Source organism: Perca fluviatilis, unplaced genomic scaffold, assembly GCF_010015445.1.
Source record: "Perca fluviatilis unplaced genomic scaffold, GENO_Pfluv_1.0 PFLUV_unplaced_scaf_1, whole genome shotgun sequence".
Taxonomy (NCBI): Eukaryota; Metazoa; Chordata; class Actinopteri; order Perciformes; family Percidae; genus Perca; species Perca fluviatilis.
The window spans coordinates 388,345-400,870 of NW_024375502.1; the positions used below are offsets into that span (position 1 = coordinate 388,345).

At 40.9% G+C, this 12,526-nt stretch overlaps 1 pseudogene; it reads left to right on the plus strand.

Annotated features, from left to right (window-relative positions):
• Positions 1-7,128: 7,128 nt before the first annotated feature.
• LOC120554972 overlaps positions 7,129-12,526 on the plus strand; it is a 53,352-nt pseudogene continuing 47,954 nt past the window's right edge.

Sequence of the window (12,526 nt, forward strand, 5' to 3'; positions counted from 1 at the left end):
AGTTTGAAGATGGGGGTCTGAGCCTTTCTCCTGCTGTCAGAAAACACACCGTCGTCTCCACCAGCGTAAAGTCAGACACAACAGGACTCTTACTGTTTCCTCTGGGACCTTCTAGAATAAAATGTAGTGACCTAAATGCCTCTGTTACTGTTGTAGTGATGTGTGGAGGAGGAGAAGTGTCTTTAATGTCATTGTTTTTAACGTCTCAGGCAGGGTTTCTCTACCATTGGAGCCGTTTTAGGTACCACCTAACTGAATTAATGTGAAGTCAATGTGAGCATCAAAACTAACTTAATAAGTTTCTCTTAGATTTTATGATTGTAGTAACAGGTAGTCCAACATTAGTGCATATTTCTTTATTAAGCAACGTAACCTTTTCTGTGAAAGTACAACCATAAACTCCCCACCACTGAATATTTAGACCTTCAGTCTTCTACAAAACCTAGAACAAACACTGACAGGACAGAAAAGTGAGATTGATTCTCAGTCTTGGCTCCATTAGTCCAAATCTCATTTTATTGTGAAAATCTGCCTCGCTGTCGCGCCCTTCCTGCCTGCTTCCTGACAGGTGGAGCTGGGACTCATTCCAGGAAACAGCTCACCTGTGTCAGAGATTTCTTTCCAGGTGGAGCGTACCACTCTTCTTCATCAACTCTTCTTCATCAACTCTTCTTCATCAACTCTTTGGACTGTTTGAAGAAACTGTAAGTTGCTGTTTGGTACTTTAACAACACGTTAGTCTTTGGTCTCTTCAGGGTTAGTTTCTGGCTCTGTAATGTTAAATATAATAAATAAATATATAATTTATAAAAATGTTTCTTTCTCACTTCTTATTTCCTGAGAAAGTTTGGACGACTCTTGTGTTGAAGATAAATCTCCATGTTGGTGATTTACTGGAATCAAACAGCTGATCTTTATTTCCTTTCTCCTGCTGTCAGAAAACAAGACGGGTCGCTCCATCAGAGTAAAGTGAGACACAACACAACTCTACTGTTTCTGATAAAAGGTTCAAGGTTCGGCTTTATTGTCATTATACAACAGAATTGTCCAATGAAATGCAATCGTCATTTACAGCTGGCTCTGATGAATTTAAGTTACCAACCGGGCTGCCTCTGTGGACTTTGGGCTAAAATATCGGAAAGAAAGTCAAAAATTATTCCAAAAAGGCGACAAAAACCTTAAAAAAGGAACAAAAACTTGTAAAAAGCCCCCCTCCATAAGTCCTGCCTATGTGTACATAGTTTTCTCTCCACGTTAGTTATCTGGGCATTAGGGCTCAACCATGTGGGGGAAACAATCTAATTGTGATTTTTCTGCCAAGTTAGTCTTTGGTCTCTTCAGGGTTAGTTTCTGGCTCTGTAATGTTAAATATAATGTTTCTACTTCACTTCTTATTTCCTGAGAAAGTGTTAAGGACTCTTGTGTTGAAGATCAGAAATCTGTCTGCAGCAGTTAGTGTCGGTCGTTCTATTCACTGACAGGACTGATGTGGAGACAACATGACTCAGCTCTTTTATTCTCTAACTAAACCAACTAATATGGAACTGCATCACTATGAGCTGGCACTCCTCCAACAGGAACTATTCCTGCTTCTTTAGAATAGAAGAGAAAGCCTTTTATTGTCATTATACACACGTTCAACCAGTTTGAAGCAACTCCTTATCCAGTGTCAACATGTACATAAGAGAAATATAACAACATGGAATAATATAATATAAGTAGTGCAAAAGAAAAAGGGGGGTAAGGTGCACAGTTCTGAGACCCAATATACATATATAAAAAATAGAAAGATAAATATGGTTTGTATACAGTGTGATACGCAGTGTGAAATAATAATATTGCACAGTAATGGAATTGTACAGAATTATCGTGTTATCAGAAATATTAAATATTAAATATTGCACAGTAGGTGGGTAGAAGAAAGTCCGGGGGTTGGGGGATTAGTTCAAAGTGGTTATGGATTTTGGGAAGAAACTGTTCTTGAATCTGTTAGTTCTTGCTCTGATGCACCTGTAATGCCTCCCTGAGGGCAACAGGTCAAACAGATCAGAGGCAACTCTGTGTTCAAATTGAATAACATGTTATTTGTAGTGTCCAATCCTAATCAGGACACTCTACAAATAGATTAGGTGTAGACCAAACTCTCAGCAATCATTTGGTGTGACATTGGTGAGAAAAAACCTTCTGATGTCTAAATTCCTGCATTCAGATATATTAGTATGCACAAATTTAAGTTACAAAATGTTGTAGGTTTCCACAGAATGAAGCCGTCGCTTTACACTCTTCTAAATCTACTCGTCTTAGTCCACATTAAAAAAATCCACAGGATCACACGGTAAAAGTTTAACTATTTACTTTACACAGCAAAAAAATACAACAGTGCAAAATCAACTTCCAAAAAATTATGCAGAAAGCCAGAGAGAGAAGGTGAGAATGGTAAAAAGAAATTGTTGTATTCCAATTATCAAAACATAAATGACTGCATTTAGTCTCCTACAAACCTCTTTAAATCCCTATTTATTTGAAGGAGAACAAAACGCAGGAGGCAGGTAACACTTAAACATGTAAATATATAGAATAGCTTCTGTTCCTGGAGATTAAAAAGTGGTCTTCCTCTCTTTCTAACAGGACCCATCAGAGACCAAACCCTGCTGGAACTGGACTTGGACCTGGACCTGGACCTGAACCTTTAAGGGAGAGGCGAGTAGAAATGGAGGAGAGAGATGGAGAGATGGAGAGACTTGAAAGGCAGAAGCTGCAAATTGAAAGGGAAATTGAAATGTTAAGAAGGTCACCTGAACCCGATGTTAACTTTGAAGGAGAGCAACCCTCTGCTGAAAAGAGGTAAGCCGTAAATATTATAATATTACTGATTCATGTTTTAACTTTTATGTTTCCAGAGAAGTTGATGGAGTTTATTTTCAGCATCTTTCTTCTTCACATTTATTTATATTCTCACATCTGAAAGTTGTCCAATTAAACCATGTCTTCAACTCTTGACTTTGGTAAATATTGGATCTGGTTTGGTCCATATATTCTCTGGTGTTTTAGCTTTTTAACCCAGTTTTTTTTATAGGTTATATTAGATTAGATTAGATTAGATAGTACTTCATTCATCCCACAATGGGGAAATTCACTTGTGACAGCAGCAGTTTTTCCACAATAAAACAAACCAACAAACAACCAAACAAACAGGTAAACAACAAACAATGTGCAAAAAGTACTGAATGAATACAAAGTGGCATTATATAAAAAGTATTTAAGTAAAGTTACGTAGCCATAGTGCAAAAAATATTGTAATGTAATTAAGTAATTGACTTGAAATTAGATTGAAAATTATGTAATTAATTAGTAATAACCATAATATAAATTGTATTTAAGTGTGACCATAATATAAATAATACTGAACTTCTTTGTATTAATCTTGTTTTAGTTGCTGCTTGTATTTCCAGCAGGTTTTGTGTCTGAACACTAAAAAGTGAATTTCCATCCCTGTTGGTCTTACTCTCTGTGTAACAGGATCCATCAAAGACCAGACTCTGCTGAACCTGAACCCAGCTGTGTGTCCTTCAAGAGTGACTGGTCAAATGAACACCATATTGACTTTAAAGGTCAACATTCCTCTGCTGGAAAGAGGTAAGCTGTTAATATTATAATATTGCTGATTCATGTTTTAACTTTTATGTATCCAGAGAAATTTTTGAATTTATTTTCAGCATCTTTCTTCTTCACATATATTTAAATTTTCACATCTGAAAGCTGTCCAGTAAGACCAGTCTTCAACTGTAGATCTCATTGTAATATTGGACCGATTTGGTTCAATATTATCTGGTGTTTTAGCCAAATTAAAAGCTGAACTGTGCAAGGCTAGCGGCGGTCTATTTCGTAGCAGATCACCCATTCTTCTACCAACCCAAAGACATTATGGCATACCCTTAAAAGCCCGCCCATTATATTCATTTTCAGGTTCATAATTGTATTTTAAGGTTGTACCAGAATAGGTTTACATGGTTTAATTTTCAAAAACACCATATTTTAGTTGTGCTGCACAGCTCTCTCTCACTGCTGCAGCTCCTCTTTTCACCTGGTCTCTGTTTTAGCTACAGAGTGAGACCTCTTTTCTTCTTCTTTTTCTGTACAAAATATCTTTCTGTTCAGACAAAAATATTTTTAATATTTTTATTCTGATTTCAAAATATATTTTTATTGAGTTTTGGATTATTGGCATGCAATTGTTAATAATTAGGCCTACAGACATTACTATTATATTTTATGCAGGAAGACTTTAACTGAACATGTGACCCTCAATAAATGTGTTTTTCTATCAGGACCAGATTTTTATGATTTTTATCTGGTGCTTTAGCATTTTAACCCAGTTTTTGTATAGTTTATTGAACTTCTTTGTATTAATCTTGTTTTAGTTGCTTCTTGAATCTCCAGCAGTTTTTGTGTCTGAATAATAAAAAGTGAATTTCCATCCGTGTTGGTCTTACTCTCTGTGTAACAGGATCCATCAAAGACCAGACTCTGCTGAACCTGAACCCAGCTGTGTGTCCTTCAAGAGTGACTGGTCATATGATCGCCTATATTGACTTTAAAGGTCAACATTCCTCTGCTGGAAAGAGGTAAGCTGTTAATATTATAATATTGCTGATTCATGTTTTAACTTTTATGTATCCAGAGAAGTTTTGGAATTTATTTTCAGCATCTTTCTTCTTCACATATATTTATATTCTCACATCTGAAAGCTGTCCAGTGACCTGGTTTGGTCCAATATTATCTGGTGTTTTAGCCCCATTAAAAAGCATTTTAAATCTCCCATAGCCATAGGGTAGGCTAAAAATCATGAATGGCAACATTCTTCCCAAATGTTCTTCTCCAACTGGGAATACCAGGGGGATGGTTGGGATGTATGCGCTTCAGAGTGCCCCTTCCAGGGTAACTTCATCTACACATCCCCCCTGGAGAACCAGCGACCCTGGGTAAGTGTTTGTGTCACCTGGGTCAGGACACTATTTGTTGAAGAAGTCCTGCACACTGTCCATTACGCATGCAAATACTGGGACTTCTTCAACAAGTATTGCTGGTAACCTTTGCCTTTTCTGATGCACCTGCCCCAGAAAAGAGTATGTGCGCCGCTTTTGATCAGGACACTATATGCCAAGAGAAGACCTCTGCCATTTGAGTCTGGAAGTTAAAGCCAAGTTTCAGTGAGTGGATTCATGACACACATGTTTCCCTCAAGTCCCAGACCCAAATTGGTCAAAATGCAAAATTCTCCCCAAATGTTGGATGTGGGTTTGCCAGTTGGATGTCAGATCAGAAGTCAAAAAGGGGAAGCAAAAAAAGGGAACCACCATCCAACAGTATCCTCAGTCCAGGTCAGCAGTTCTCCCCGACTACAAACAGGCCATCTAAGCTCTGCTTCCCCTCCTGAGTCGGCTGATGGTTTGCCAAAATCGTTTTCAGGCCAACTGAAGGTTTTTCACCGTTGACTCCCCAAACTTCTTCTACCTACAAATATTTGGCTCCATGACCACAAAAGATGCAGACCTCCTGGCCTCATGATACCAGTCTGCTGCTGTAGGAGTTCTTTAGGCCAACCATGTTGTAGCCCTTGTTTACTTCTTAGTTCTTTCTGTTGATTCACAATGGGGTCAGCAGTACCACCAACACTTTAATGTCAGGGGAAACCATCTGATTCAATGTTGTTATCAACACTTTAAGTCACAGGAAATTACCTTGTGTGTCTCTGTGTGGACAGACATGATGTGAGCTAATTCTTCCTGATTCCTCCACAGAGTGGACCAGGAGAGCTCAGAGGTTCCCATTGGTCAGTCTGCTCAGCAGCATCAAACACACCTGGACTCAATTTTATGGTCTGTACATTTACAACAACTACTTTTACATCTATTCTGTTCACAATCATCTCCATGCTGCACATTTTAGACCAGAGTATTGTCAGTCTATACAGCATGTATCTGATGTTTGGATTCCATGATTTTAGTTTAATTTGATTCATATAATCTTCTGTTCCAGCTGCTGGAGGAGAACATCGTCACTTTTGTGAAGAACGAGCTGAAGAAGATCCAGAAGCGTCTGAGTCCAGATTACCCAGAATGCTCAGAGAGTCAGAGGGACGATGAGGATGAAGAGCAGAGGAGGAGCAGAGAGGCATTTCTGAAGATCACACTGTACTTCCTGAGGAGAATGAAGCAGGACGAGCTGGCTGACCGTCTGCAGAGCAGTAAGAGGATTTCTCTAAAGATTGAACATGCTAGACTAATGGGACGTTTACTACTGTCTCCAGAGATGGGTCAAAGTATGTTCATGTTTCATTATAAATCACTTACTGATCTTCATTGTTCTATATTCATTCAGGAAGTCCAGCAGGAGTTTGTAAGCGTAAACTCAAATCTAAACTAAACAAGAAGTTCCAGTGTGTGTTTGAGGGGATTGCTAAAGCAGGAAACCCAACCCTTCTGAATCAGATGTTCACAGAGATCTACATCACAAAGGGAGGGACTGCAGAGGTCAATGCTGAACATGAGGTCAGACAGATTGAAACAGCATCCAGGAAACCAGACAGACCAGAAACAACAATCAGACGAGAAGACATCTTTAAAGCCCCACCTGAAAGAGATGAACCAATCAGAACAGTGCTGACAAAGGGAGTGGCTGGCATCGGGAAAACAGTCTTAAAAACACAGAAGTTGGGTCGATGGAAACTAAAGTAAAAAAAACACATAACCAACCAAAACCCCTCACCTTCAGAGAGCTGAATGTGCTGAAAGAGAAAAAGTACAGCTTGGTGGAACTTGTTGATTACTTCTTTAGTGAAACCAAAGAAGCAGGAATCTGCAGGTTTGAAGAGTTCCCGGTTGTGTTCATCTTTGACGGTCTGGATGAGTGTCGACTTCCTCTGGACTTCCTCAACACTAAAATCCTGACTGATGTTACAAAGTCCACCTCAGTGGGTGTGCTGCTGACAAACCTCATCAGGGGGAATCTGCTTCCCTCTGCTCGCCTCTGGATAACCACACGACCTGCAGCAGCCAATCAGATCCCTCCTGGGTGTGTTGACATGGTGACAGAGGTCAGAGGGTTCACTGACCCTCAGAAGGAGGAGTACTTCAGGAAGAGATTCAGAGATGAGGAGCAGGCCAGCAGAATCATCTCCCACATCAAGAAATCACGAAGCCTCCACATCATGTGCCACATCCCAGTCTTCTGCTGGATCACTGCTACAGTTCTGGAGGACGTGTTGAAGACCAGAGAGGGAGGAGAGCTGCCCAAGACCCTGACTGAGATGTACATCCACTTCCTGGTGGTTCAGTCCAAAGTGAAGAACATCAAGTATGATGGAGGAGCTGAGACAGATCCACACTGGAGTCCAGAGAGCAGGAAGATGATGGAGTCTCTGGGAAAACTGGCTTTTGAGCAGCTGCAAAGGCAACCTGATCTTCTATGAATCAGACCTGACAGAGTGTGGCATCGATATCAGAGCAGCCTCAGTGTACTCAGGAGTGTTCACACAGATCTTTAAAGAGGAGAGAGGACTGTACCAGGACAAGGTGTTCAGCTTCATCCATCTGAGTGTTCAGGAGTTTCTGGCTGCTCTTCATGTCCATCTGACATTCATCAACTCTGGAGTCAACCTGCTGTCAGAAGAACAAACAACATCAACACAGTTCTACCAGAGTGCTGTGGACAAGGCCTTACAGAGTCCAAATGGACACCTGGACTTGTTCCTCCGCTTCCTCCTGGGTCTTTCACTGCAGACCAATCAGAGTCTCCTACAAGGTCTGCTGACAGAGACAGGAAGTAGCTCACAGACCAATCAGAAAAAAAAGTTGAGTACATCAAGAAGAAGATGAGTGAGAATCAGTCTTCAGAGAGAAGCATCAATCTGTTCCACTGTCTGAATGAACTGAATGATCGTTCTCTAGTGGAGCAGATCCAACAGTCCCTGAGTTCAGGAAGTCTCTCCACAGATAAACTGTCTCCTGCTCAGTGGTCAGCTCTGGTCTTCATCTTACTGTCATCAGAAGAAGATCTGGACGTGTTTGACCTGAAGAAATACTCTGCTTCAGAGGAGGCTCTTCTGAGGCTCCTGCCAGTGGTCAAAGCCTCCAACAAAGCTCTGTAAGTGGGATTTATTCATCAATAAATACTCTGATATCTTTCAACAGGAGTTAAATATAATAACTTGTTTCCTTCCTGTTGTCTCTCCAGACTGAGTGGCTGTAACCTGTCAGAGAGAAGCTGTGAAGCTCTGTCCTCAGTTCTCAGCTCCCAGTCCTCTAGTCTGAGAGAGCTGGACCTGAGTAACAACAATCTGCAGGATTCAGGAGTGAAGCTGATCTCTGATGGACTGAAGAGTCCACACTGCACACTGGAGACTCTCAGGTCAGGATTCATTAACCCATTCAACTGATGACCATTTAAACTCTGATTAACTTTAGTTGACAAAACAGCTAACATGTAGCTTTGTGTCTGTTGATATGATAAACTTGGGCAGTAGTTATTAATTATGTAATTATTCATTTCTAGAGTCAGAGTTAATTTCCATGAGGATTGTTTACTTTTGTTGTTGAATAAATAAATACCACAGATGATTTTAAAGACTTATTTTTAATCTGGACCTAAAGGTACCTGGACAGCAAGCTTCTCGTGTTGACAGCGGGTTCCTGTGTGTTGTTCTGTGTGTTTCCAGTCTGTCAGGCTGTCTGATCTCAGAGGAAGGCTGTTCTTCACTGGTCTCAGCTCTGAGCTCCAACCCCTCCCATCTGAGAGAGCTGGACCTGAGCTACAATCATCCAGGAGACTCAGGAGTAAAGCTACTGTCAGAGGGACTGAAGGATCCTCTCTGGAGACTGGACACTCTCAGGTACAAAGGCACTGACCGTGGTTTTAAGAAACATCCTGTTTTTCCCTCTTTCCCGGGATCAAGTTAGTTTCAACTCGACAGAGGTCCGGACAGGTTTAGCCTAGCTTAGCACAAAGCAATGTGCTTTCTATGCTGTGAGAATAGTGTGTGGATGAAGCATTAATCTACTCTTTCAGCAGACTAGTTAGCTAGAGTTTACAATGTCAGCTGCCGGTGCTGCATGGCTCATGTGATCGATCAGAGACGTACACTGACGTCTGGTCCAATTATTGTACAAAGTTCCTCTTGTCCTGGGAGAGTACTGACTTTAAGTTCAAAAAGTCCCTCAAAACGCTCTTTTCCTAGTTCTGGGTGCAAACACAATATATGTGCGTGTGAGAGTAATGTTGATGTTTCTCTACAGAGAAAGGTTCACTGTTGCACCAAATGCTTGCTCTTGCGGGAATTGTTGGGTCTCTGTAAATGATAGTGTGGCAGTGGTGCCAGCAGCCATAATCCTGTTTGAACTGTGCGTAATTTTTATTCTATGAGACACTCATCTAATGATAACAATGTGTAAATGCACATAGTCTGTTCTGCTCTCTGCTATGTTCAGTTATAGTTTCCTTATTATTTCACCCACACGCCATCCACTATTAATCAGAATATTCATGGTTTTGACTTGATCTGTAGATCAGAGGTGGGCTGTCAGGGCCAGCAAGGCCTTCTCTGCTGGCAATGAGATTGTCAGAATCAGAAAATTATATTTTTTACAATTAAAGGCCTATATATTCATTTCTAAAATAAATGTACTTTTTCTTCACATGATAAGCAGCTTTTGGTTAGCCTAGAAATCTAGACGCACCTTAGCGGCAGGAAATTTATTTTGCAGCCAGGGAGGTCTAGGCACCGTTGACTTGCGAGCGGAAAAACCAAATTTTGGTCAGGCCAATCACATCGTATTAGAGTCGGTGGGCGGGGCTTATGGCTGCTGCTGGAGAACAGCGGCCTTCTGGAAGACTTTGAGTTAAGCTTTTCTTTGAGAAAAGAACAAAGAACGGCACTGAAGTCATTCTTAAAAAATGGAGATTTGTTCGGAGTTTTACCGAACCGGATACAGCAAAAGTTTAATCTATCAACTAGCTCTGCTACCTTCTTTGTTGCTCTGCCTGGTTGGAGCGAATTTGAAAGACAACCGTTTATCCTGCCCTCGGACTGAGCTCCCGTCAATGGTGTGTTCCCAGACCCAACATCTGATGTGGGTCTGGCTTGCAGACATGGGGGACTCGAAGCACATGACTTGACTCGAGTTAGACTCGAGTCGCAAATTTTAGGACTTGAGACTTGCTTGATTAAGATTCATAAAAGACTTGACTTGACTTTGACTTGATATTCATGACTTGAGACTTGACTTGGAATTTGAGTCAAATGACTTGAAATGACTTGATTTTCTGTTTAATAAATATATTTTTCCCTTCTGATATTGAGGAGGAGTTAATTTTATGATTTTAGTGCTATTGCATGCGCAGGAACCGTTGATATGATGACGCGGCACGCCGCGGCAGACAGTCAGTAAACAACACTGCGGCCGCGAGTTGTTAAGTTACTAGCCCGGCTAGTAACTTAGTCAGCTCGAACTCCGGAGCACCCACGGAAAATACTGGACCGCCAACGAGTGCCAGACTGCCAGTTCATTTTTACGTGAATCTAAATTTAAACACTGCAGTTGTGGCGCTGTCCTGGCTTTATTATGGCGTGGTGTGTTCGTCGGCCGCTGTCCGGTTCCTAAGGTTCTGAAATGCAAACACTTTTTTGTAAAGGCGTGGTGAGCACCCCACGGAGGAAAACATAAATCGGCGCCTATGTCCCTCTGCACAGAAAATAATAAAGTTTGGCTATAAGGATTACACATCTGACCAGGCAAAGATAAAACATATGGCAGTTTGCAAGGTCTGCAGTACTTATTTCCGACGTCGAATTTCATCAGACACTGATGGTTCCAGTCCCCATCCAGTTTGTGATGGACAGAAGTCCCTTCAGTTTTTGGCCATGAATAAGCAACCCACCCTCCCTCTTTGTTGAGCGAATAAAACTAGGCACACATAGGCCTACACACACACACAACACAAACTGCGCGCTCTTCTCTCTCTCTCTCTCTCTCTCTCAAACACACACACACACACATGCAGACGTAAATGTGAATAAAGCTAGGCACACATACAACGCACTCTGCACTCTCACACACAGGCACATTCACTCACCAATATTAATAACTTTTCACTCACTCTTTCTCAAACACGCACACATTCACTCACAAATACACTGACAAATATCACCATATACTTTCTTTTCCATGTGATAAGCAAATGTGTTGGGATTCAGCTCCTCTTAAAGAATATGTTTTGTTCTTTAAGAGAAGGAAAGGTTAAAGGATGTGTTTCTGTCTCATAAAAGTGAGGCATGTTTGAAGAATATTATTTGACTTAGGAACCATTATACTTTAATTGTTTGAAGGAATTTCATGATTTAATGTCATGTTTGAGGCATATTGAACAATGTTGATTTATTGTTGGCCTAATATCAGTTTTAGTTTATCTGTGTTAATTTAAACTCTTCAATGTATGTGGACACAATGTCTTTTGGGGAAAAATGCAAACTAAAACTCCAGCAGTTCATAATCACTGTTTTTAGCTTGTTTAAAAATGGAAACTTTGGTATGACTTGACTTGACTTGCTTGACCAAAGCTATGACTTGACTTGACTTGCTTGACCAAAGCTATGACTTGACTTGACTTGCTTGATTGTCACAAAGAATGACTTCGACTTGCTTGCGCTGAGGCGACGACTGAAGACGCCTTGAGCCAGCGACTTTGCCCATGTGTGACTTACCCATCTCTGCTGGCTTGTCACATAAAAAACGGTTGGTCTTTCAAATTCCCTCTTCTGCAATGCGATAGCCACAACAAAGCAAAGCAGAACGAAAGACAGGGCTAGATAATAGATTAAACTTTAAACTTTTGCTGTATCCAGTCGGTAAAACTCCGAACACATCTTCCTTTTTAACCCTTGTGTTGACTTCGGGTCAAATTGACCCATTTTCAATTTTTGTTTTATATCAGAAATATGGGACATAGAAATAAGCGCTGAAAATGTGTAGAAGAAAAATGAAACAATTTAAAATGTTTAAAAAGCAAAAACAAACAGAAAGTTAAGAATGACTTCTGTGCCGTTCGTTATTCTTTTCTCAAAGAAAAGCTGAACTACAAGTCTTCCAGAAGACCTCTGTTCCCAGCAGCAGCAGCAGCCATAAACCCCGCCCACCGACTCTATACACGATGTGATTGGCCTGACCAGAGTTTGGTTTTTCCAGCTCGCCAAGCCAACGGAGAGTGCCTAGACCCCCTGGCTGCAAAATAAATTTGCTGCCACTAGGGTGCGTCTAGATTTCTAGGCTAGGATTTGTCTGCATTTCAGTGAAATTATTTTATAGCTATTATTGCTTGCTTTAGGTGGTAAGATTTGAGCAGTGTCAGTGGCTGCTGTGTCTTTGTGTGTGTTAAGCCTCCGCTGCTTGGCTGGAATTTGTAGGGAGGCCTGGGGCCTATTGCACAAAAGTAGAATAAAGAAATCCAGGATAAATGAAAAGCGCAGCTTGAC